Source organism: Sceloporus undulatus, chromosome 5 (assembly GCF_019175285.1).
Source record: "Sceloporus undulatus isolate JIND9_A2432 ecotype Alabama chromosome 5, SceUnd_v1.1, whole genome shotgun sequence".
Classification (NCBI taxonomy): Eukaryota; Metazoa; Chordata; class Lepidosauria; order Squamata; family Phrynosomatidae; genus Sceloporus; species Sceloporus undulatus.
In genome coordinates, this window is record NC_056526.1 from 74,999,886 (window position 1) to 75,025,561 (window position 25,676).

The following is a 25,676-nucleotide window of genomic DNA, read 5'->3' on the forward strand; positions in this document are numbered from 1 at the left end:
ACAACACACCTTATGTGAATACCTCACAAAACCAATGCAGTATATGCCAGGCATTCAGTGTGCAGTACAACTGAGCAATTCACTGATAAACTGTTCTAACTCCCTGTGAGTCACCCTCCACTCATGAGAAACAGAGAGTTATAAAGGTAAATGAACAAAGGTTATCCTTCAGACCAACATTTGGTATGTGCTTTTGGATTTTTCTGTGTCAGACCTCTTGGCAAAAGTACCATTTGGCGCCTGTTGCAGGGAGGGGGCAGAAGTGTATTGGAAATAATGTGTTGCAGCTGCGGGCTGAGAGTGTATGAGTTTAATAATTAAAATCAGCTGTAACATTACAACCCAGATGCTCTAATGTAGGTGCTCTGTGTTCAATCAATTTCACTACAAACATTTCGACTCATTTGGCTGGCAGCAGATAACTCGGCAAACTCAATCGATAAAGGAGACCTTTCTGCACAGCGTGAGGCCAGAGAGTACCACAGAGCACAGCAGACAGGTTAGAATCTATGCCAGTTCCAGGATAACATCCTGGGAAGAGAAATTTTGTTCAGCAAAAAGATGGGGAAGCATTCCCCTTTGTAAGTAAAAATAGGAAATTCACTGCTTTCTCTCGGCATCAGTGGCCATTTACTGAGTTGTAGTCTTTGACGGCCATTTTATTATCTGAGAGGGGCCATTTTCTTCCTCCCCTGTAGTGCTTATCAAAATCTATGTAAAGCTTAATGTACTTCTGCCTGTTATTTTCCTTCCTCCACCCCTAATGTGCAGGACATGATTTTGGAATTATGTTCCTATGAGCTCCTAAGAATATTATCAGGAGTATTCCTCTAAAAATGTAACTAACAACACCCATTCCCTGAAAGGTACTTTCCTGCCATTTAAAACCCTGCCTTGTAATATAGGGCTGGATGGAGGTACAGAGTTTTTATCCACAGATTCAAGCATCCATGGCTTTAACATATTCCAAAAAAGTACGAATTCCCAATAGCAAGCCTTGATTTTGCCATTTGATATAAGGGACAACATTCTACTATGCCATTGTATTCAATGAGACTTGAGCATCTACGGATTTTGTTATCCAAAAGGGGCCCCAGCAGATAACAAGGCCCCACTGTATATTAAAATTGACTTTTTTTGTGGGTGCAAACACCAAAACTGACAGGCCTTAGCAATATCCCATATGAGCTCGGCGCATGACCTGGCATGTGCTCCCCTCCTCTGCAAGGCAGAGAGGTTGCTCAGCATAGAAATCTCAGTGCAAAGCATTTGTGTGTGAGAGAGAAAGCAGGAAATTTTAAAACCACAGCTCTACAATATGCTGTTCCTAAAACATCTGGTAACCCTGCTCTACAGCAGTGATTTACCATTATAATTTATGGAGCACAGCCACATTCTCTGGATGCTTTGCACACCTGTAGCTTTGAAAGGCTTATACATAGTGCTACACATGTGCAGCACATGAAGGTTGGGCCCCCAATATCATCCAGAGCCAAGGCTTGGGTGAAATTTTGCCCACTGAGAAGAAAAAGAACTGGAAGATTCCTCCACTAGGCAGAAATACAGTGGAAAAGAAGAGATCTCAGAGCTCATAAGATTATAATAGACACTGAGGTCAGATCAGAAATCCCATAGAGACCTGTAAGAATGTCTTTTATGGAGCAATATGAAGCTCATATGGTTTTATGTATATTCTGATGTAACTGACATACATATTCCATTGGCCTGAGAAAGACAAACCTCTGCAACCTGTTTTCTTTCCCCTGGCAAGCTAAGACATTTTTTTTTCTTCAGGCTGGCCTTTGGCAAGAGATTTCACTTGTGATAGAAGGGGCTTTTAACTGGATCAGTGTGCATTTTCTGTTACTGGGATATTTTTAAAGTTGTGTTTTAATTTTTTTCCACCAAGTGTTTATTCATTTCGTATTCTATTTGTTCTATTTAATTGTATGCCACCTTCACTCCTATTCATGGGGGAAAGAAAGGATACACACTGAATAAATGAATAAATATGCATATACCACACATTCAATTGGAATATTTATGTAGATAGTTCTTCTCCAGCTAATATAAACTGTAATCTAAGTCACAGAAGAATTCCTTCTTTCTCCATCTTTACTTTTCAGCCCCACACATCCATTAAAGCAAGGGTGCCAATCTTATGCCTCTCCAATTATTGCCAAATGTCAGTCCCTGGTATTCCTCACTGTTGGGTATTCTGACTAGGGTTGACGGGAATTGCAATCCAACAATATATTGGGGACCACATGATTCTCACCCATTAAAGTTTGCCTGTCTTCTTGAGCTGCATCTGCACTGCAGAAATAATACCGTTTGACTACCATGACTCGATGCTATGGAATTCTGGAATTTGTAGTTTTGTGAGATATTTAACCTCTGTCAGAGTGCTCTGATGCCTCACTAAACCACCAATCCCAGAATTCCATAGCATTCTGCCATGGCAGGTAAAGCAGTGTTAACGTACAATATTTCTGCAGTACAGCCTAAGTTTCAATGGTTACATCGCTGATATAGCTGCATCAGGCAGCAGGTTGGGATGTCATGACAGGAGAGTCAAGTTAGTTTGTTATAATTGTATTTATTTACTGCCAAGGATGGAGTGAGGTCCTTGTGGAATGTACTACTTCATGTGCCAGAATAACATGGCTTGCATTGTGTGCTGTGTTCAGGACACCGCCTTTTAGTTTTCTCAAGCACAAAATAACTTGGACTAGCTCTGGATTATTGCAATAGCATTGCCACAATTGCTAGCAGCCCCTGTGTCTGGGTCTGTACTGAAGCAGCTGAAGATAAGGATGGTGACTCACCAGCCACTGTGGAGAAGGGTATAGACTATGGAGGACAGCAGTGTCTGTCGCTGTACCTTATCACATGATACTGTGTTTGTCCAGTAACTGGTCTGTAGTCCATCCATTGCTGGAGTGCTGTCATTGATGGGCAAAACCCATCAGCGCCTCCCCAGTCATGCTGCTTTTTGCCTTTATTCAGATGTGATAAGTTCTTCCAGCTACTGTTCCAATATGCAGGCAGTCACATGATGCTGATTCTGCTCCTCTCTTCCTATCCCTTGCCAGTGGCATCACTAGGGTTGGTGTCACCTGGTGCGGTAACTCATGGTGTCACCGCCCCAAACCTCCTCCCATACCACACCATACAGAATCCTTAGTAGTGTTTTTGTACACACACACACACACACACACATATATATATATATTACTGTTTTACGTAACTATATATTTACATATAAATTTACATATAAAGTACATATGTGGTTAAAGTCAAAAATTGGTAAAATATGATGTTTTAAAGAAATTTTTAAATAAATTAAAGTAAAAAATTTAAAAATTAAGAGTTGAAATTTTAATTTTTTTTTTAAAAAAACATAGGTCCTCTCATTTTTTCCCCACTAGAAGGCATGCTGGGAAGGGGTCAGGGCAGGGAGGCAAGGCTATAGAGACCAGCATGCAGAAGGCAGAGTCCAGGACAGAAGAAGCATCATCGCACTTTCAAATAATATGTGCAATAATTACTGTCCCCAATCCCGTATGTTTGTGTTTCCAACACAAGTGCATTAGGGGCAGCTTATGAGCCTGTTGTGATAAAGTTCTCTATCAGATTCTCACAAAGAGGTCCAAAAGGGCTCTTAAGAGTAGAAACAAGGCAAAGTCAATTCTGAATTACCCCAGTGGGGCGTTGTCCACTACTATTGCTGGCCCATTTGCATGTGCAAGTCATTCTGTGAAGCTAGAGCTATTAGAGGAGGCATCTGCATGTGTGAAACAAAACTTGATGAGTGGCCACCAAATCTGACAAATATTGTACCTTAACATGAAAAATTTAGGTGTGATCTGCAATGGCTCACTTACGGAAATCAGTCATTACTTGATGCTGAAGTCCTCTGGCACACAGTGCGTGAATCAGTTCCTGAACTCAAACATATCAAATAATTCTGAGTAGCGCTGGCATTCCAGACAGTGTTGTTATTCCACTATATACAGTTTCCTAGTTCCTTTGTCCTCTTCACTAGCAATGGCCTAAACCATCGACTTCTCTGGAAATGTCTTTTGTAGGTTCCCTGTGGATTTTAATTATTGTCCCCTGCTCTCTGCAGAATACCAAGACCTGCTGAAAAGGTGGGATGACAAAAGAATACAATCATCATTTTACGTTTTCCATTTTCTGCTTTCTGCTGTATAATGAAGATAGAAAAACTCATTTGTTCTTTGCAATACAAGAAGCAATGGATGGAAAGAAATTATAATTAATGACTTAACAATATAACCACATTAAGCTGCAAATGTGTTCATATGCAGCAAGGCTGGAATGTATTCCCTAAGAGAGCACTTGTTTGAAAATAAACAAATCTTTTTATATTTTGTCACAAGGTGGCTGCTAGCATTAAGCCCTAACAAGATGGGAGAGGGACTTACTTTCTTTTTGCAAAATCAATTACTCTGCTGATGAATAAGGTTATTTAAAAAGAAAGAAAGAAAATGGTGGTACTTAGTTATATCTTTAAAAAGTCAAGAGCTGAAGAGTCATGAAATGCTGGGTTTGTCAGAAGGCTGGAACATAGGTAAGCTGCATTCTCCTTGAAGTAACTTCTGCAAACATCCACAGCTCTACCTTGACTATGCACAGGGACAGAGAAATGGTTATATCATTATATTTTCACTTTAACCACATATGTAATTTATATCATTATGTGAAATCGAAGGCTTTCATGGCCGGCATCCATAGTTTTTCATGGGTTTTTGGGGCTATGTGGCCCATGTTCTAGAAGAGTCTATTCCTGACATTTCACCAGCATCTGTGGCTGGCATCTTCAGATTCTCAAATTCTCTGAAGATGCCAGCCACAGATGCTGGAGAAGCATCAGGAATAAACTCTTCTAGAACATGGCCACATAGCCCAAAAAACCCACAAAAAACTATAGTTATAGCATTATGTTAATGCCAGGACAAGGATTACTTACCACTGAGGTTCAAGGTCATTTTGAAAAGTGATGCACCCTCAAGTGGTAAAAGACATCTCTTTGTCACATTACATATTTGTTCTCACTTTTATATATTAAGTGTCAGGTGAGGTAAAATGATCAGCTCCACGTTTAGAAGCATCCTCCCTGCAGTGATATAATGCTTCTTTCATAGCACAAGTCCCTTTCTCCTCACCTCTGCATTTTGCAAATCAACTTGCTTTGTTTGGTAATTGGTCATCATGAGGTAAACACAAGTTTCATTTGCAAGTCTAATTTCTTAGAGAGGAAGCTCTGAAGGAATCACATTTCTCAAGGGAAAACCTTCTAATTACAAGCTTAGTGTTTTCCCTAGTTTGGTTCTTAGTGTACTTTGTCTTGAAAGGTAAACACAGGCATAATTTGTAAGTCTGATTGCTGAGGAATCCAGTTGGAGGAAAACTGGGAATACACATTCCTGTTAAATGCATGTCTAGCTTGACCCATTATGATCATTCTGTTTTTGTTAGTTTGTTTCTGATTCTACCCCACATCATAATTCTATGCATTTTCAAGGCAAGTAACAAAACAATAAATTATAAGGCAATATAGAATCATGGAGTTGGGGTTGGAAGAGACTTCAAGGACCATCCAGTCCAACACCCTGCCATGCAGTAAAACACAAAGCACCCACAACAGATGGCCATCCAGCTTCTGTTCAAAAATCTCCAAAGAAGAGGGAGTGTGTTCCACTGTTGAACAGGTCTTACTGTCAGAAATTTCTTCCTAATGATTAGGTGCAATCTCTTTTCCTGTAGTTTGCATCCATTGCTCCGTGTGTGTTCCTTTTGTTCTATGACAAGCAGTTCTTAACTGTCAGGAAGTTCTTCCTAAAGTTGATATGGAATATTAAAAGAAATTTTCAGTATTATTAGAATAGATAAAACAGGCAGTAAAAAGGAAGCTAAATTCTGCAACAGCAGCTTCAGACTACGCATGGATACAGTATCTTAGATAAATATACAGGTCTTGGCCTTTCTATATTTAATCCTGGGTACCAGGCAGTTATCCCTAGGAGCAAACTTTCAAAGACCAGGAAAATGTCATGACAGATAGTTGCTTGTCCTGTCACCACCTGTCTAACGCTTGATGTCAGGGGCATCTAGAGAAGGGCATCTGATGAGATCTTAACAGTCAGGCATGTTCTTGTAGCAGACAGTACTTTAGATATCCAGGCCCCAAGCAGTATATCTGATAACCGTATAGATCCAGACAAATGATTGTCAAGCAACAGTGGTAGCATTGTTTGGGCATGCATTGTTAAATTACCTTTCAAGGGAGAATTTAGATAAAATGTGCAATGGATGAATCAGAGGCGTGAAGTCAATAACCTAATTATTTTTACTTTAATCCTTCTCTTCCAAAATCTTCTGCAAGCCTAGTAAGATGGCTGTTTGCTTGAAAACACGCAGCAGGATGGCATTACTCTGAGTGTTAGTGCTTATTGATTGACTTCACTAGGTTTTGTCGTGAGACATAAATAAGAACAGTGCTAGTGAAATTGATCACATCAAGCCTTTGCTGGATGTCTGAGTTCTGAAATCTGACTGAAAACTTTTAAAAGGTGATTTCTTTGGACCTTAGCTGGAAGAAATGTTTCCTCAAATAGTATCACAAAGAAATCCATTATAGCTGTGCTATGTGCATATGACAAATTAGTTGTTAATAAAGTTGACTCAAATGAATTTGCAACTCTAATAAAAAGCTCTGTTTCTGATGGCTGCCCCTTTGTTCAAAGCAACAAGATACAATTTTTGGTTTAGTCACCAGACCAATAGAAAGAAGGCAGAGAGAAAACACCCATACTTTTGTGTATTTGGGAAATCAAACACCTTTAGGACCCCATCCACACATATAATCAGATTCTCAAACAAATGAAGGAGAAAGAATGGGAGAACATAAATAAATAACTGTATCATGTAATTCTCAGAAATAAGAGACTGCCTGCTCATTCCCATTTGCTTCAAGGTTCCTTACCTTAAAGCAGCCTGTCTCTTGATGTTCTAGCCCTCATTTTTATGCTGATATATATGCCTTCTAGCATGTGCAGGGAACATTTTCCCCACATTTTGCTCCCCTCCAAGTTCAATTTAGGCTCAGGAGAGGGCTTTTTTAAACCAAAAGAAGGATGGGAGACTGGCAATGAATGCCAGGCGCTGTAGGCTATCTTTCAGAGGAAGGAACTGACAAAACCACCTCTTGAGTATTTCTTACCTAGCCAGCATAGTGTCATGGTATGAGCACTGGAGTACAACTCTGGAGATCAGACTTCAAATCTCCACTTAACCATGGAAACCCAGTGAGTGACCTTTGGCAAGTCACACTCTCTCAGCCTCAGAGGTAGGTAAACACACTCTGAACAAGTCTTGCCAAAAAAAGTCCATGATTGGTTTGCTGTAGGGTCCAAAAGACAAGAAAACAAGAAAATGAACAGGAATTACTTCCTTTAAAAAAAAAAAAAGCCTCTCCTGGGCCAAAATGTAGTGGAAATTGCACACCCCATCCCAGGAAGGCTTTTGTGTGCATTAAAAATTGAAAGCTTTGCAAAAAGTTTTGTCTGACAGGAGTACTCAAAACATGGTGAAAATGCCTTCCACTGGAGTGGATTTGGGGGCATTTTGGGTTAAGAATTTGTGTTTAAAAAGTTTTTTTGGCAAACATATTGACTCCTTGGAAGGACTTGAGGACCACAAAAAAAAAAACACCTCTGGGTGCACATGCAAACTGTGTGCCACACTTTGCCCACCTTTGATATAGCTCAAAGAGATAGTGTTGTGCAGTGGTTTGAGCATTGGACTAGGTCTCCAGGAAATAAGAGTTCAAATCCCCACTAGCAGTGGAAACCCAATGGGTAATTTTGGACAAGTCACACTCTCTCAGCCTTAGAGAAAAACAATGGCAAATCCCCTTTGAAAAAATCTTGCCAACAAAACCTTTGGTAAGATTGCCATAGACTGGAGTTGATGTAAAGGCACTTAACAAAAACAGTAACATAGCGTAAGTCAAATTGCTAGTCCCCACTAAGGAAACATGTTCACTGAATCAATTGTTGAATGATTAAGTCAATACTTATGCAAATCTCACTAATTCAATGTGTGCTGTCTAGTTGGAATTAGCAATTGGACCAAGGCCTAGGAAAATTTAAGACAGGTAACATGGAGGTAGTGGTTCCTGGAGTAGTTAGGTGCATTGGGAAATGTTAGAACTATAGTTGCAACTATTTATGTTTTCTCAGTGGTATTTCTTCTTTCATTGCTCTCATATCAAGTATCTCAGAATGTAATTAAATGTTTAAAAGGCTCATAGGAAACTGCCACATATTGAGTCAGATCGTGGCACTGTCCAACAAGGTAGGACAACTCTATATTGTTCAGGAGCCATTTTCCACTCCTCTCTAGACCCTGCTTAGACTGTACCAGCTCCTCCTGATGAAACCAGAAATGACTAGAAGGTTGATTCTGAAGGTCATTTTTGAACCATTTTTAAATTGATTTTTAATTGTATCTTCTGGATGATTCCAATGTGTAATGCTCATCTTAATCCTATGTTTAGATGTTTTACCCGATGTTAAAGGTTTCATGTTTTGTGTGTTTAGTTGTATTTTGTATTTTAATCTATGATGTACTCCAACTTGAGCCTTGGGGAGAGATTGATAAGAAATCTTTAAAAATTGTTATTGATAATTAGTTTGGTAAAAGAAATATAGAGGGTTTGCTGAACAAAGAAATGTGTGACTTGTTTTAGAAGAGAAACGTGCCAACTGGAAACTTCTATTTTCCACAAAATGGAAGATCTGCAAAAAAATCCTTGAAAGTTGCATACTATAAAAAGACCATTTGATTCCCACCCCGATCTACACTGGCTAACAATGGGTCTACAGCACCTCAGGCAAGAGTATTTTTCAGGTCTGCCAGAAAATGCCATCAACTGAACAGCAATGTCCTCAAATGCAAAGACTGCAGGTCTAAGATACAAGGTTTGAAAGAGAAGGCTCTGGCAAGGTGTGCTCTGTCCAGTTCCACTCTGGTGCTCCTCTCCATAGTATCATTATGGTAGTGGTATCCATATGAAATCATGTACTGATAACAGAAAAGGGCTGACCATTATGGCCATTATGCAGTGAAACTAGGTCACAATAAGTCCCCTGAAGTAATTTATTAATACAGGCAATAGTCCAGTTTTTTATAGCCCTTTTTACAGGGTGTACCTCAGAATAGCTGTAGCATGAATCTAAAGGCGAGGAGTAGAACAGTTCTCCTTCCAAAGGAAAGTTTATTTGTTTAGACTAACTCCCAGAATCCCAGTGATCATGCTGACTAGGAGATTTTAGGGATTCTGGGCCAAAAAAGAATCACAGAATCATAGGGATGGGAGAGACCACAAAGGCCATCCAGTCCAATCCCCTCCCAAGCAAGAAGACACTACCAACGCATTTCTGACAGATGATCATACAGCACGTTTAAAAACCTCCAAAGAAGGAGACTCTACCACACTCTAAGGCAGCATATTCCAATGCCAGACAGGTCTTACAGTCAGGAAGTTCTTCCTAATGTTTAGGTGGAATCTCTTTTCCTGTCATTTGAATTCATTGCTCTACGTCCTAGACTCTGGAGTGGCAGAAAACAAGCTTGCTCAATCCTCAATATGACATCCTTTCAAATATTTAAACATGACTATCATGTCACCTTCCCTTCTCTAGCCTAATCATATCCTGTTCCCTAAGCAGCTGTTCACAGAGTATGGTTTCCAGACTTTTCACCATTTTGAACCCACTCCAGTTTGTCAACATCCTTCTTGAATTGTGATGTCCAGAACTGCATACAGTAGTACAGTAATGTTTCTAAGTCATGCCTTTGTCATTGAGGGAACAGATGATTAATTAAAGTCACTATGTCCTTGAGCGTTAGCACATCAAGAGCTTGGGGAGATAAAGGGACTTCATGACAGCAGCTAAGACTGCAGGTTAAATCTGTGGTTAGTTGGAAGATTGGCCTTCTTGTGGAAACATGCCAGATTGAATGTTTCACAACGAAAAAGCAGCACAAGCAAAGCAGTGTGAGCCCCGTCATTTAGAACTTCTGCCATATGCTGTGAAAGCTGTTTGACAACCCTAGATCTGTTCGTGTTCAGCCAACACCACTAATAACTTGGTAAACTAGGCCAAATGGAATTTATTAGCCAGGTGTCTACTACTTTATTCTTTGCAGAGTAGAAACTCTGACCTTGAGAAAAGGCAAATTTACCGGACTTATCTGAATCACTCTGTCCTTAAAATATCTCATTTGCTACAAATGAATATGGTTCAAACCTTTAATAATTTCAATTTTAACAATTTCAACAATTTCTTCATTACTATCCCCACAATTGCATCTACATTCTGTCAGCTTGTAGACAATCTATTTAATTTCCGTATTTAACTATCAGGAAGCTGCTTTCAGAGAACAATCTCAGCTTACCACTAGTACACGTTCTGGTTTTAATAAACTTTATTGCTTTGTCATTTGCTTCTCTCTGTTTCTTGTTTTAGCTCAACCACTTACTTCCGGAAACAAGCATCTTGTCACTTCAAGAAAACTTCTAAGTTACTTTCTCACTTATCCAGTTTATGGTTTTATTTTCAGGATAACTCAACACTTGCTCACAGATTTAGTGGCCATTTTCTGGCAAGATTTCTATGCTTTCCATAGTTATTTAACAGGCATCTGGTGAACCTTTTCACACTGCTGCATTATTATTTGCTTGATCAGCGAGACAGGAAAAAAATGGTTGTTTATCCCATCCATGTGATACTTACATCCTTTCAAGACACCAAAATTGTTACAAGTCAGGACTTATCAGTTTAGAACTGGAGACACAGACACTGATTTCCTAGCTGGTCCTAGAGGACCACTATGTTCTTGTGAAAAGGTTGCCAGACAAGCTTGCTGTAGAAGCTATGTTAATGCTGTACATGTATATGGTAACTTCCAAAATAAGGATAGGGACACCTTTTTAAAATCATCAGAAAATTAGGAGACTTTGCCAGGCTTAAACAATTAAAATGAGATAGTATTGGTGGAGTACTAAGATAGTAAAAATAGCAAAGTTGATGTTGAACATTTTTGGGGAACTGAAACCAAAAACAGGCAGGATAGGTGAAGGATGTCTAGAGCTCCAACACTGCAGAAACTATTGGAAGACTGAATGGCATTCTGTACAGAAGCAACTGAAAGCTATCTTTTTCCCAGGGGTCCTCATTTGTATTTCTTATTTACAAAATGTATAAAGTCACTTCATACTGCAGAAATCCTGTTGAACATCATCCTGGGCATATAATTGAAAGATGGTATAAATACTTCAAGTAAGTAAATAAGATGTAATTCTTATCACTCTGCTTCCACTATCAGAGAAAGTGAGGGTATCTTTTGCTGACACCAGTTGTCCTGTTGCTGGATGCTGTGGTAATTACGTGGATGAAAGGTAATGTTCAAGTGGATTATAGCTCGGCTGCTGGTGTGGAAGCTGAAATCTGCTGATTCCTGCCAGCTTCTACAAAGCTAAGCTTCAGAGGGCAGCTTGCAGATCGAAGAGAAAGGAAGGTTTCTTTTGGAAACCGCTAGCGTCTTTCTGTGATGACAGTTGGCTGATACTAAAGCCTGGTCTGCTGAAAAACTGCAGTAATTCTTTAAGTGTGGGTTCTTCTAGCAACAGATCACATTTGGTGGCTCATTTTTGAGGCATTTTAATTTTCCTGAGCAAATCTGTGCATGCTTAACTAGCTATAACATGCTAGCAGACTGTTCTCAACCTGGGGCCAATTTATACTACACAACCATACAGTGGACCCTTAGTGTGTATAGGTAAATATCATCCATTGATATTTGGTTCCAGGACTCCCCATGGATATCAAAATCCATGGATGTTCAAGTCCTATTAAATGCAGTGGCATAGTAAAATGTTGTCCCTTATATAAAATAGCAAAATCAAAGTTTGCTTTTTGGAGTTTATATATTTTCTGAATATTTTTAAGCCATGGATGGTTGAATCTATGGATATGGAGAGATGACTGTGGTGCTATATTCACTTCAATGCCACTGCAACACCCTGAGAAGTATGGAGATTTGCAATTTAGGGTTAGGGATTTAGAATTCTCTGCCTTGCCAAACTACAAGCCCCAGGATTCTGCAGGGTGTTGACAGGGAAGTTAAAAAGGAGAAATAGTACTATGATTCTATAGTGTGGAAGGACCTCAGAACTGCCTGAATAGTTTACAATAGCTGGTACTGTAGAAATTATGGTTTTAAAAAATGTACAATTGATGTGTTGCAGGCATTCATGTGAGGTTTAAAACTGTGAAGGCAGGAGTCACATCATTACCTACAATTTGTCCATTTCGACAAGTTCAATTATCTTCATCAACCTATATTCTTGAGTTGAAGTAGCAGCTTTCTTCTGTGTCTCAGCATAAACAATTCTTGCTGCTGTAATTATATACTGTTAAGTCCATCCATAATTCTTCTCCAGAATATCATCCAACAATTCCAACAAATAAATCTATGGCTTCCACTGAATTTTTGTCCTAAAGCATTTTGTCGTTCCAGCATTTTGTGTATCAAAGTCCAATATTTCTGTGCTTGCCTACAATTCCACCACATATGAAAAAAATTCTATCAGGATCTGAAATATTTTAAAATGTGTATAGGTAAATATCATCTGTACATTGTTTGATAAAAATTACTTTCAAATTATAACTCAATGTAAATTTCAAACTCTTTGCCCACATTTTCCATTAAAATTTGGAATCCAATATTCTGAGCCCATTTCACCATACAGTCTTTTATTGTTCTCTTTCATATTCACATCTTAACAACATTTTATACAGCTTGGCAGTCAAATGCTTGTCATCAGTACTTAACTGAATTTTAAATTCAGATTTAAATATTTCAAAATCTTGGGAGGATTTTCCATTTTAAAACTTTAATTAATTGTCTGTATCCAAACCAGTTTGCTACACAGCCTTCCAACTCTATTTCATCTCTTGTTTTTAACTAACACTGACCATTTTCCATTATTAACAGATCTCTGTATGTCAGTCAACTTTCATTACAATACATTTTTCTCTTTTTAAAAAAAACTTCAATAAGAGAGCACCACAGGGGTAATTTTGAATGAAATGTAGATTTACATCTGTTCCAAATCCACAATAATGATCTTCTCATATAATGATTCTTAAAATTTGAACCCACTTTAACTTTTACATAACATAAATAACTATTCAAACCGAGATTCAGATCAGCACTTTCTAACCATAACAAACTTTCATTCAAAAGAGTAATCCAATCTTGTCACCACTATTTTGCCCCTTTAACCCTTCCCTGGGGTAGTGAATGTCTGTATGGGACTGTTTTTGTTTCTTGGAAAGAACCATTCCTAGACTAAGAGCTTCATACCTGGCAAAATCGTGTCAATGGATTCAATTAATACCCTTTCAAGCCTGGAAAATGCCATTAGTGTTCCCTGAAGATTCACACCCATAAATGACATGGATGAGTGTGTATATATATGCCTTCAAGTCACCTGTTGACTTATGGAGACCCCATGAACTTCATAGGATTGTCATAGGCTAGAAATACTCAGAGATGGTTTTGCCAGTTCCTTCTCTGAAATATAGCCTAACTTTGCATATAATCTTCTTCTGAAATACAGCCCACCTGATATTTGTTGGTAATTTCCCATCCAAGTACTAATCAGGGTTGACCCTGCTTAGCTTCAAGATCATATGGGATCTGGTGTTCTTAATATATTTAGGCCCTAACAAGAATGAGACAGCTGGGGTTTTCTTTGTCCTTTCCAGATTCCAAACTGATAGTATTTTTTTTTTCTAAGAAGGTCAGTGTTTCTTTCCCTAGAGGTTCTGGTGTTTGTACTGTAATTTGGTTCTTGGCATTTACTGATACTGCTGAACATTCCAGCAGGGCATTTTATATTCATTTTATAAAAGGTAGGCCAGCCCTTCTCAATCCTAGAATTCAATTTTATTTAATCAGGCGAACAATGTTTCACTGCTATTGCAAGGGTCAGTCCAAGGCACTTGGTTGCCTAAGGCAGAACAACATATGGCAAACCCTATGCCAAGGTGAATTGTACTCCAACAGTACATGAGTGGTACATGAAGTAGAAAACCCTGTAAGCATCTCCGTATCCCTGGAAGTAACTATATGGGGCCAGGTGTCAGAAGTATTCTGATGATACCCAGCTGTATTATTCATTTCTACCTAATTCCAAGGAAGCTGTTTCTGTGCTAAACCAGCTGTAATAGACTAGATAAGGGTGAACAAACTGAAGTTTAATCCAGTCAAGACAGAGAGGCTCTTAGTCAGTCAAAAGACAGATAGAGATTCATAATCACTCCTGACTGTTGCATCTATTTCGGCTGTTATTTGGAGGGATGGACGCAAGAGTACCCCCAAGCTGGAAGCACAGGCTTTCATGGTGAGTGTAACCCACCCAGGACTGGTTGACAGTAAACACCTCCATCTTGTCTAGTTTCAGTTTGTTTTTCCTCATCCAGCCCATTACCTCCTCCAAGCATTCATTCAGAGCAGACACATTATCCTTAGCTGAGGCTATTACTGAAGGCACAGAGAAGTATATTAGGTTGTTATCATAGTGTGTCAAATTCCCAGCCCCACACCCCAGTTATTCCAGACAGATACCATGGTGGATCATATCAAAATCTTCCGAGAGGTCTAAAAGCACCAACAGGGACATACTCCCCCTGTTAGTGCAAAGATTGAAGATCAACTAGTGTGATCATAGTGCCCTCCTCTGAAGCTGGATTGCAATGGGTCCGGGAATTATGTATTATCCAAGACTGCCTGGAGTTAGGAAAAAGCTGTCCTCTTGGTCACCTTGCCCAGTAAACGAAGATTTGATATTAGTCTATAGTTGTTAAGATCCAGGTGTCCAGGGAGGCTATTTAAGAAGTAGTAACACCACTCCTTCTTTTAAACAAGATGGAAATCTTCACTCCCTGATAGATGAGTTAATAATATATTGTAATTGAGATCCAATTGCATCTCCTCCCAGGACAACCACCCAAGAATGACAGGGATAGAGAGGAAAAGTTGTCTTCCCTACTTTCCCCATCAGCTTGTCCACATTAGCAGTACTCACATATAGAAAGGAATAGTATGATTCTGTTCAGCCCTGTTGAAGTTTCAGCTTCAATAGCTGCATTTCCCAACTTTTAGAGAATACAAGCTTATGTGTCTGCAGCACAGTTGACTTGAAGTATTTTTTTAAAAAACAAGTAACAGAAAGCAAGAACTAATTTTTGTGAAAAGAATAAGCAAATTTGCAGAATAAGCAGGTGCTATTTTTAAGCACCCTCTTCCTGAGTGGTACCACACTTTTACTTTGGGGCTTTTTACTTCAAAGCTTTCTGCAAATCTTCATTAACAGACATCCAACTGCCTAGCATATACTTTATCTGTCACCTTCCTTTTACCTTATACACTGTAAGCTGCCTACGAATGACTTTTCTATTGTTGGTTAAAAGGCATTGCATTTTAGTAGTGGTTTTGAAATTACATTTTCAAATTCACATAGGATTCTTTTTTATTATGATTTTCAAAACGGATGTCTAAGACCATTTCTTTTCCTTCTATTAATATTTACTCTCTCCCTTCTTGCCATTTTTTTGTGCTGAAGCAATACAAACGCAAGCATACCTTCTGGCCTTCTCATAAGCTGAGATAAAATTTAGGAGCTCTTACACCCAAGCCAAAACAAAACGGTTGTAATGTTACAGTGTGGAGTCACATCTTATACTTATATCTATTGATCTGCAAATCAGAAAATAGGCCAGTTCACTCTCCCGGTATTGTGTTGACTTTGCAAGACTGGTTATAGTTAAAAATAGTAAATAATTGCTCTTTCCCCTCAAGTCAGCAGAACTGGTTCATGACATACATACCAAACAGATCTGTTGGACATGTCCACCACATTTTTAATTCCAAATAGATGGGGGGAACCTTGAATTATTTCCTTCAATAAGGAAATCGAGCAGCAAAAAGTAATTTTTTTACCTCATCTCCATGTCATATTCAAAAGAAGTAGGAAAAATAATGAGCACAAAATTGTTATGACAGATACTGTTTTGGAGATACAGATTAATACTCTTCCTCTGCAACATATCTGATTTTTATGCTGATTCCTGCTTCGTTTGACAATAATCCTATTTCCACTTCTAGCTTCCTAAAGACTGTAAACTAAATTCCTTTGTACTAGCTGGTGAAATCAGGCCTGCATGTGCCAGTCACGCTTCTTGTCAAAAGTTGGCTGGGTTCAATTATATACATTCAAAAGAGTGACAGAAGCATCAAAGAGAGTGAGCAGAGTGGAAAAGATAAAAAGTGATGGCTAGTACTGAGGAGACTTGCTCAGTTTGGCTATCATTTGTAAAATGTAAGACAATAGGAAGCTTCCTCAAACTGCAGAATTAAAGCAATTTGAAACCACTCTAACTGCCATGACTCTATCCTACACAATCCTGTAGGATTTGTAGCTTGGTGAGTTACTAAACTTAATCTGTCAGAGAGCTCTGGTGCCTCACCCAACTACAGATCCTAGCATTCTGTAGGATAGAGTTGTAGCATTTAAAGCAGTATCAAACTGATTTAATTCTGTAATGTGCATACATCCCCAGTTAGACCCTTGGTTCCTTTAGCCCAGTATTATCAACGGTGGTTGGCACTTGGTTGCTAGAAGTAGTAGAGAAATTAATATGCTCTGGCTTTTATCTTAACTGCAAAGGAGCTTTCCAAAGTACCAAGCTCTAGCCTCGTCCCAGAAATAAGTTTAGCACCTGGTATATAACCTTAAAATTCAGACCAAAACCCAGAGTGGATTTATTGCCGTACTGAGATGAGGGCCAACAAACACATCAGGTTCTTGCCTGGGCATTTTTTCATAGCACTGAATATGGTTGGGTGCTGTATTTGAACATAGCTGCTAAACCTAATTTGTCCCATGTGTTTGTTGTGAAAATAAAATTTGCTAACCCCAAGTACTGAGCTCCAAATGAACAGGTGGTTTTAAAGGATGGTTTTTAAAATATGGCCAGATGCTCATCAAATATGTATTGTTTTTACACATTCCCCAACTTGGAATGTGCTTTAATTTCTTTCTTTGTTGCTTAAGATTCTCTAGTTTAAAAATAAGCATGTTAGGCAATAGTGGAGTTGCCAAAATTCTGGAACCACGGAAAGTGTCCAATACAACATGTAGCCTAGGAGTGTGTCTTCTGCAGCCATCTAGGCTTTGATGGACTGCAACTCTCATAATCTCTCACAATTGGCTTTCTGACAAGGGCTGATGAGAACTGCAGTCCAACAATATCTGGAAAGACACACATGTCTCATTCCTGACTTGTCCTTTTTCCTCCTTCAATAAGAGTCTTTCCTTAAGACATAAAATGTCTTATACAGATATCACTAACTGAGTCAAACAAAAGAAAAAAATGGAGGAACCAGAATTTACCTGGCAGTCTGTCACCACCAAAGTTAAATAATCAGGAAGCACTCTGTGTAGTCTGACAGTACTAAGACAGTACTGACAAAGAGAAATAGACAATCTCCTGATTCCACAAGTGTGTACAATTTACCAGTACACATTGGAGAAACTAACAGACATGCACGTTACCAAATACATATAATTCATAAATTTTCTACCAAGGATGATTGATTCAGTGTTGAGCAAATGTTCTCATACAATCATGAGCTGAAGAACTGACAGTAAGATAGAAAATACATAGAGGGTGGCAGTTGTTTACTCCCTTGAATGGAAGAGAAAGACAGTGTATCTGCTGGCTATCCTTATCATCCTGAGAACTGTACTGTCTATCACAAACCAAATTCTGAGATATTCTGCAATGGATAATTGTGGCATCCATCAGACCAAGAGTCCTATTCTACTGGTGCAGTACATTTTCCCCCACCTTCAATCCAGCTTCTGTGACAGAATCGCAAATGGCATATTCTATCAATAGCTTTGAGGAACATTACTACTATTGGATGTCTTGAATACGAATGGGATAATTCCCAAAGTCCCCACTCTTTTACATCATCCCCTCAGGTCACATTAGCATACAGATGGCCTGTAACAAATGAGGCATGAATGATATAGGTTTGAAAAGCCAGTATCTGAAACCATGTCTTTAAATTAGGTAGTTTTCAACAGGCAATTATATATTTCTTGGAGTGTGGCAGTCATGGAGATCAATAAAATTCTGTTCAGTACCACCATCACCAGTGAGGAGATGGGCTGACAGTGATGTGCTGGCAGTCAGTTTGTCTTTCTTTACAGAGTAAGCATGATAACCATCTCCTTCTCCTCCTCTTCTTTTAATCTGATAAGTTTTCAGACAGTTACATGGATCACTTTTCCAAGACGTGTGCATATTTAGTCACACAGGGCTGCATTTTAAAATATGAATGTTTCATGTTCTTCATTCAATAGATCAGTTCCACCATTTTCTAAAGAAGCTAGTTTGCCAGGAGAAAAGCCTAGATTCTATGGTTCTTTGTAGCAAAAATAACTCCTAACAAAGTAGTAGTCTGCAGTTCTATATCCACTTACCTGGGAGTAAATCCCACTTAACTCAACAATGCATACTTTTAAGCAGTCATGCATAGGATTGCATTGTAGGTGTGTCAGGGAGGGGATACAGATAGGTATATAAAATTATACACAGTCTGCAGAAAGTAGATCCCCTCATTTACAGAAACTTACAAAATATGGACATGATCCAGGCATTTTGCAGTCCGATGCCATGCAGATTTATTAAAGTTAAATTCTCTTATACTTAGTGACCTCCTTCCAAAAACATGAGCCTTGAATTGTAGCCATGCACTACAATCACAGAGTAACTCAAAATGAATTTCCATTGGGTTCACCAGGAGTTACTGCCAGGCAAATATCCATGGAATTGCATTTTTGCTGGTAAGCCTATATGCACTTAGCTGTGAGCAGATTCTTTTTAACTGCTCTGAAACTTACTATTGGATAGACATGTCTTGTACATGTCAGAGCCAGTGTGGCATAATGGTTTGAGTATTGGACTATGACTCCGGAGACCAGGGTTCAGTTCCCCACTTGGCCATGAAACCCACTAGGTGGCCTTGGACAAGTCATGCTCTCAGTCTCAGAGGACAGCAATGGCAAACTGTCTCTGAATAAATCTTGCCAGGAAAACCCCATGATAGGTTCGCTTTAGGATCACCTAAGCTGGAAAAGACTTGAAGGCACACAACAACAAGATGACATGCATTGTACAGTTAAAAATTACACTCACTATTAATGAAACTTAAATCTTGGCCATTAAAATTACAGTGGCTTGACGGTTCTAAATCACTGCTCAGTTGAGTCATGCATCCACAGATGACTTGAATTAAAATTCACATTTGTGAGATTTATGGTGGGAAATTAAAGTGATTATTTCTTTAATTTTATGCTCACATTCTTCTCCTCCCCCATTTCAAGCTGAAAACAAATCATTTTTCTTCTGTGGCTGTTAACATTGTCAGATTGAAAAGTGAAGACACCTTCTGTATCTTTAATGGTTGGGTAGAAGAGGTCATTTCAGTTGGTGTTGCTTGTTCCCTAACAAGGAGCACCTGCTGAAATTCACTTTTCTGCACAATTACTAAAGGTACAGAAGCCCTGACTACTTTTTAATCTGGCAATCCTTATTTCTACAATAAAGAAATAAACATAACTTTTTAAAAAATTCTGCAGGGAGTACCTTCCTCCATCATTGCAAAGGAAATAATTTGTTCCTTGTGGATGCCTAGAACTATTCAAATGATTTTTCACAGTTCCTGAACTTCAATAATTAGTGTGGTGGAAATATTTCTGTAAATAAATAAATAAGTATATGTGGCATCTTTGATGTCAAAGAATGTCAGAGAGTTTATTTCCCTGTTTAGTTTACCGACATGAAACCAAACCCTCTTAGTAGTATTTTACTATTCATTTAAGGAAACAACAAAATAAATTAATTAAGAGGGTTTCTGTGGTAGCAAAGCAACTACGTGGTTCACCTCATCAGATTAAATTCTGCATGTACAGAACATCTTTGAAGATGAAAGTGGATTTTTAATGAGTCCAGTGCATGTGATTTCAGCATACCTCATTATTTTTAAAGGGAGATTGGCAAAATGAAAAACACGTTTCTCTTTATAAAATTCCAAACTAGTATCATTTCAAGTGGTCCTGAAAACTATGGTGTCGGAAAGATCAGAGGGGTTCCTCTTGTATGTGAGAGAGAACTTTTGCCAATATTAAGTTTTCACTTCCATTGCACAAACCAAGCCAAGGTATATCTGCTTTGGGAAAAGCTTGTGGGTATGTGATTTCCTGTGCTCTCCTAAGTATGAAAATTGCAAGTATAACACTTTATTCTTCATTCCAGGAATATAATTAACAGGTTCAGCTGGGAAGCTGGGGTGTTGGAACAGCAAGGCTGGCTTATTACAACATCCATTTCTGTTTTTCCTTGTCCTAGGGCATTTTGGGTTGGGTTGTAATAATGGTGGGTGCTAGTGCAACTGCCATTCTCTTTCCCATCATAGTGCCTTGGAGCATAGCAACACTCTTATCATTGTGGGTAAACAAAATGTTAAATATCTAGAGCAGCTGCCCAAATCAGCTCTGCTGCTCCTCTTGCCATGAACAGAGCAAAAACCAATCGAAAAACAAAATTCAGCATTCTGGAGATACCGTTACGCAGTGGTAGCATATATGGTAGAATACCAGTTTAATCCATACTTTATCCCTTTTTGAAGGATCATCTAGGAGATGTTCAGAAGTGCTTTTTTGACAAGCTGTTGCCATTCAGAACAAATAAATACAGGGGCAGGTGAAGATGAAGTCTGGCATGGTAAAAGCAACTGTCTGTGGTTCTACTTGAAGAATGAAACAAAGTGGGAGTGGCACAGAAGTAGAGATCAGTGGACCCTTCTTTGCCTAGTAAGTATCACTGTAAAGCAATGAGCAAAAATTTGCATAGTTTACACTGCATGTCATTACACTCATACAGCTAGTGTGTATTTGCATATTGTTTTACTACTGAAGCAAGAGAGTGCAAACTCTAACAAAGACAATGAATAAGTCGCCCTAAAAGAATCAGCCCCTTATTACAGAATCCTCACTAATTTTAAACTCACACTATTATATATGGCATGTTACCAGTGGTATGTGTGGGGGTGTGTGGAGCCAATCTCTGCTATTTTTCCCCTAAGGCCATGAATGTGGGGAAATCGTAGGAGGGCACACAGCCTTCTGTCTTGACTTAAGTGAAAAATCCTCGTTTGGATTTAATAGGGGTTCTGCCTGAGTGAAGATTGAAAGGTCATACTCAAAGGTACAATGTGGACAAATGAAAATCAAATGTGTTCGCAGTTAATGGCGGAACTGTGAAATGAAAAACACCTTGCTCTCTTTTTTTTCCCTGATTACTCCCTCTAGTAGAAAACTCATAAAACTTTACGGATGGAAACATATTACAGATTTTATTAAAAGTTTGGAGGTGTTATACTCCCCTTCCCACAAGCTAAATTTGAAATATAATCTACATTTTTTTCTGTATCCACAACATTTCTCCTGGCTGCTTTGCACTGCAGTGTGATCTTGTGCTTCCCCACCCCCACCCCAAGGCCTTTGCTGTGTCTGAAATATCAGATCTAAGGCAGTTCTAGCAGTAGCAAGTACTTTTCTATACTGCTTTATCAGTGCACTTAAGCACTTCTTAAGTGGTTTACAAAGTGTAAACTAACTAGCCCCAACAAGCTGGGAACTCATTTTAGCAACTTCAGAAGGATGCAAGCCTAAGTCGAGCTTGAGCCCCTGGCTGGTATTGAACTCGCAACCTTATAGTTTGTGAGTGACTGGCTGTGGTACAGGCATTTAACCACTGCACCAGCAGGGCTCTTCCAGTTCTATTCATCACACTGGCCAAAGCCCCTTGACAATTATTACAGGGAGTTGATGGTTTTTTAAAATATGAGCAGTGGTCACGGTGCATCCTCCTACCCCATCGATGTCTCTAATAAACTGGTGTTTGAAGTTTATCTCATAGAACCATACAGCTGGAGAGGATTTTATATGTCTTCCAATCCTGCTCAGTGCAGGAAATACAAAATAGAGTATTCCAAACAAATGTCTGTCCATACTTGATCTGAAAAGAAATGAAGAACTCACCACCTTTCTTGGAAACTGGTTCCACGGTCAAGCTATTGTTACTCCCGTATTAAAGATTATCTCCCAATGGTCAACCATCATAACTTGATCCTCGTTGGTGCAGTTTTGTCCACTGTGGCAGCAGAGAACAAGTCTTTACCCCTTTCTTGTGTTTGTCTTAGCAAATGGTGTCTTTGATTTTTTTCATGTGGTTGGCTTCCAGTACCTCTGACCATGTTCATTGCTGTCCTCTGAACATGTACTCCTTCCAGCAGAAAAGAGACATTGAGGATGCAGCTTGTGGTAGTGGCAATGTGGACTCCTATCTCCAGGAGTTACTCACTGCTGATGTATACCATAGACAGCAATTTCACTGTGATAACACTTTGAACTTTGTTTTAAAATGACTGTCTGTGTCTCGATCACAGTCAATGTCTCCATGCAGGCCTTTTCAATCGCATGTATGCACACAGGACTATAGGGAATGGTTACAATCCATACTCAAACATTAACATCAATAAGGGGAGGGAAGAACCAGGATTGCAGTCCACACTCCCCATTTCATGTTCATCTGAAGATCTGTATAGGATTAACACATGTATAATTCTGTATCCAGAGTTCCCAGTCTCCCAAAGAAAGCCTTGTTCACAAGCAATTTTGGATAGGGTTTGTGCAGACCTTGGAGGGTTATGCTGACTTTTAGCAGTAAGAAAGAGTACCGTATGTGATATACAACCTTGTGCCTCTTCTCTCTGTCTGATGTCACAAAAAGAGTATGTGAAGCATGCTTTGCATGCAAGTAGAGTCACAGCAGCTCCTATTATTGCTGCTACCTAGAACATGGAAACATTACTTTCTGGCAACAACTCCCAAAATACCCCATTCAACAAAGTCAAAAGTATGGCCATTTTAAAACTATTATTATAAAGAATTTTAGCTACCAGTCAGTGAATCCTGACACCTTTAACATCCATTTTGCCGACAGTTCCAACAGTCCATTCCAGAGCTGTAGCTCTCCTGTTTCAGGAAAAAGTATTTATAAAATACATAAAATTAAATAATGTGGAGTACAGTACTTTAAAAACTAATGGATTTAGTGTGGCATAAGTGTTCATATAGCAATAGCAGCTCTCTCTCTATATATATATGTGTGTGTGTGTGTGTGTGTGTGTGTGTATAGAGAGAGAGAAGTTATGGACTAATTAATGCTAATTCTGTAATATATTTAGTTACCTTTAAGGTGATAAAAGACTCTTTGTTCATCTTGTCTGATAAGGGCTTTCAGAGCACATCTGTTTTCCACTGGAATAAGGCAAAGAAAATCAATATAAGAGAACAACCACAGTGGCTAGCTAGCTCAGAAAGAAGGAATTAAATAGCTATGCTTTGGCATATGGAAATAAGCAGGTATGGAAGCTAGGTCAATTGCCATTGCATAGACCACAGCAAAAGTTTGGCCAAGAGCCATTATATAGGTCATTCCAAAAGTAATCCAAGGCTCATTGCTTTCCAGGGGATTATTTAAGGCTTCAGTTGATTCTTAACAAGGAAACCAAGAATAACAGAGTGCTCGAAAGCAATGTGAATGGAGAAAGTGTTCTGTACTTTAGATGAGCCACAGCCTTTTCTTCTATCTAGTGCTTCTAGTGGTTCGTTAAAATGATTTTTGCTGCTCTTCCGACTCTCTAATGACGAACAGCCTCCATACTTTCTTCAGTAACTTGGAAGAAAAAAAGTCCTTATTTTTAAGTGGGAAATTGCTGGCCTTTTACAACTAGTATTTAAGGGGGGAGGGTGTCTCTCAAAGGCAAACTCAGCTCAGTGTCAGTTTATTTGTTTCAACTGGATGTTTACACACCATGTACTGTATCAGCCTACTGATTAAAACAGATCTTAGGATGGGTCACAGTCACATGAGACACAGCATGGCTCACATAAGTTTGTGCCAAGGGTAAAACCCAAAAAGACTGCTTTGGATTATTCTGTATTTTCCCTGCCAAGAAGAAAAATGATAAGCCAACCTCAATGCTAGACTTACCTATAGAAAACCCAATGAAATAAAAGCTCTTACCAGTCATAGCTGTAATTCATCCCATTGTGTAATGACATAGTCATTAACACTAGGTATAGTGAAAGTGCAATTCTAGGACCATTTTCCAATTTGGATCAAGTAATCTTCCAATTAATCCTCCAATTGGATCAAGTAATCCTCCAAATTTAGATATTCTTCTAGAAGACAAATATATAAATCACATTTATATGAATCATATGAAGGAGCAATCTTGATTCTGTTCTTAACTGTAAAACATTTTGAGGTCTGTTTTGTAGTTTCTTCTTTTTTAATCAGTTTAGCACATAAATATAGACAGATAACACCAATACTTTTCCCTTCCTCCTTTTAAACAATATTCTTATTCTCTATTTGGTTTTTTAAATAATATTTCCCTTCTCCTTTGATCTTCTAGATTACTTTTTTAGTCTAACTATTTATCATAATAATATTGATCCACATTCCTTCCATTTACACAATTAAGAAAAAAGAATACGCTTACACACACACACACACACAGAGAGAGAAAACAGATTTCAATTGCCTAACTATCAAACCAAATAGCGCTAATACTTCCTCTTAATTTCTTAACATAGCCTATAAATGGTTCCCAGATTTTTTTTATAAGTGCATCCAATTGTTTTCTTCTTGCCAGGGAAGTCCATTTATCCAGTTGAGCCATTTCCATTACTTTTTTGAGCCAATCCATACATGTTGAAATTTTATTGGTTTTCCACTTTCTCATTACAACCAATCTTGCTGCCATGACTAAATTCATCGTATTTAATAAATATCATCCCAGTCTTCATCCAATTGTGAATCACAGTATTTTTCTATTTCCTGGTTAATTTTGAACCAATATTTCTTTACTTTTTTGCACTTCCACTATAGATGAAAAAAAAAGATGTTTCTAACAAGTAACTATCTTGCAAATTTGACTGAAATGAGTTATAGTAAAAATGAATGTAACATATGAAGTCGTTTGGTGCATACCTTCTGAAGCCATTTGGTGCTTCATAGTATATTTGATACACTTAGTTTGGGGACCCTTTTTTGGGACACACTGACTGACAGTGCAATTCTAACTCATTTATTTATTTATTTATTTATTTATTTATTTATTTATTATTAATGAGAACCCAGAGATAAGGGCTGAAATCAGTGGTCTGAAAGGCCAAAAAGGGGATGCAATAGAGAAGGAATAGAAGAGAAGCCCAGTAACTTCACATCAAAACCTTGCTCAGTGCAAAGCCATAACCCCCATGCCAGCACAAAGTTAGGCTGAGGTTAGAGTTGGCCTAGCTAGTTCCAACATATGGAAAACAATGGGAGCACCTCCAAAATAAAATTCCTGGATCCCAGTCCATCAGC

The 25,676-nt window shown here is 38.6% G+C and overlaps 1 long non-coding RNA gene across 1 annotated transcript; it reads left to right on the plus strand.

The window, feature by feature from the left end:
• Positions 1–400: 400 nt before the first annotated feature.
• Positions 401–20,922, plus strand: LOC121930978. Its single transcript, XR_006104046.1, has 3 exons — positions 401–499; positions 4,092–4,154; positions 20,863–20,922. It is a non-coding gene; the product is annotated as an uncharacterized LOC121930978 (long non-coding RNA).
• Positions 20,923–25,676: the final 4,754 nt, after the last annotated feature.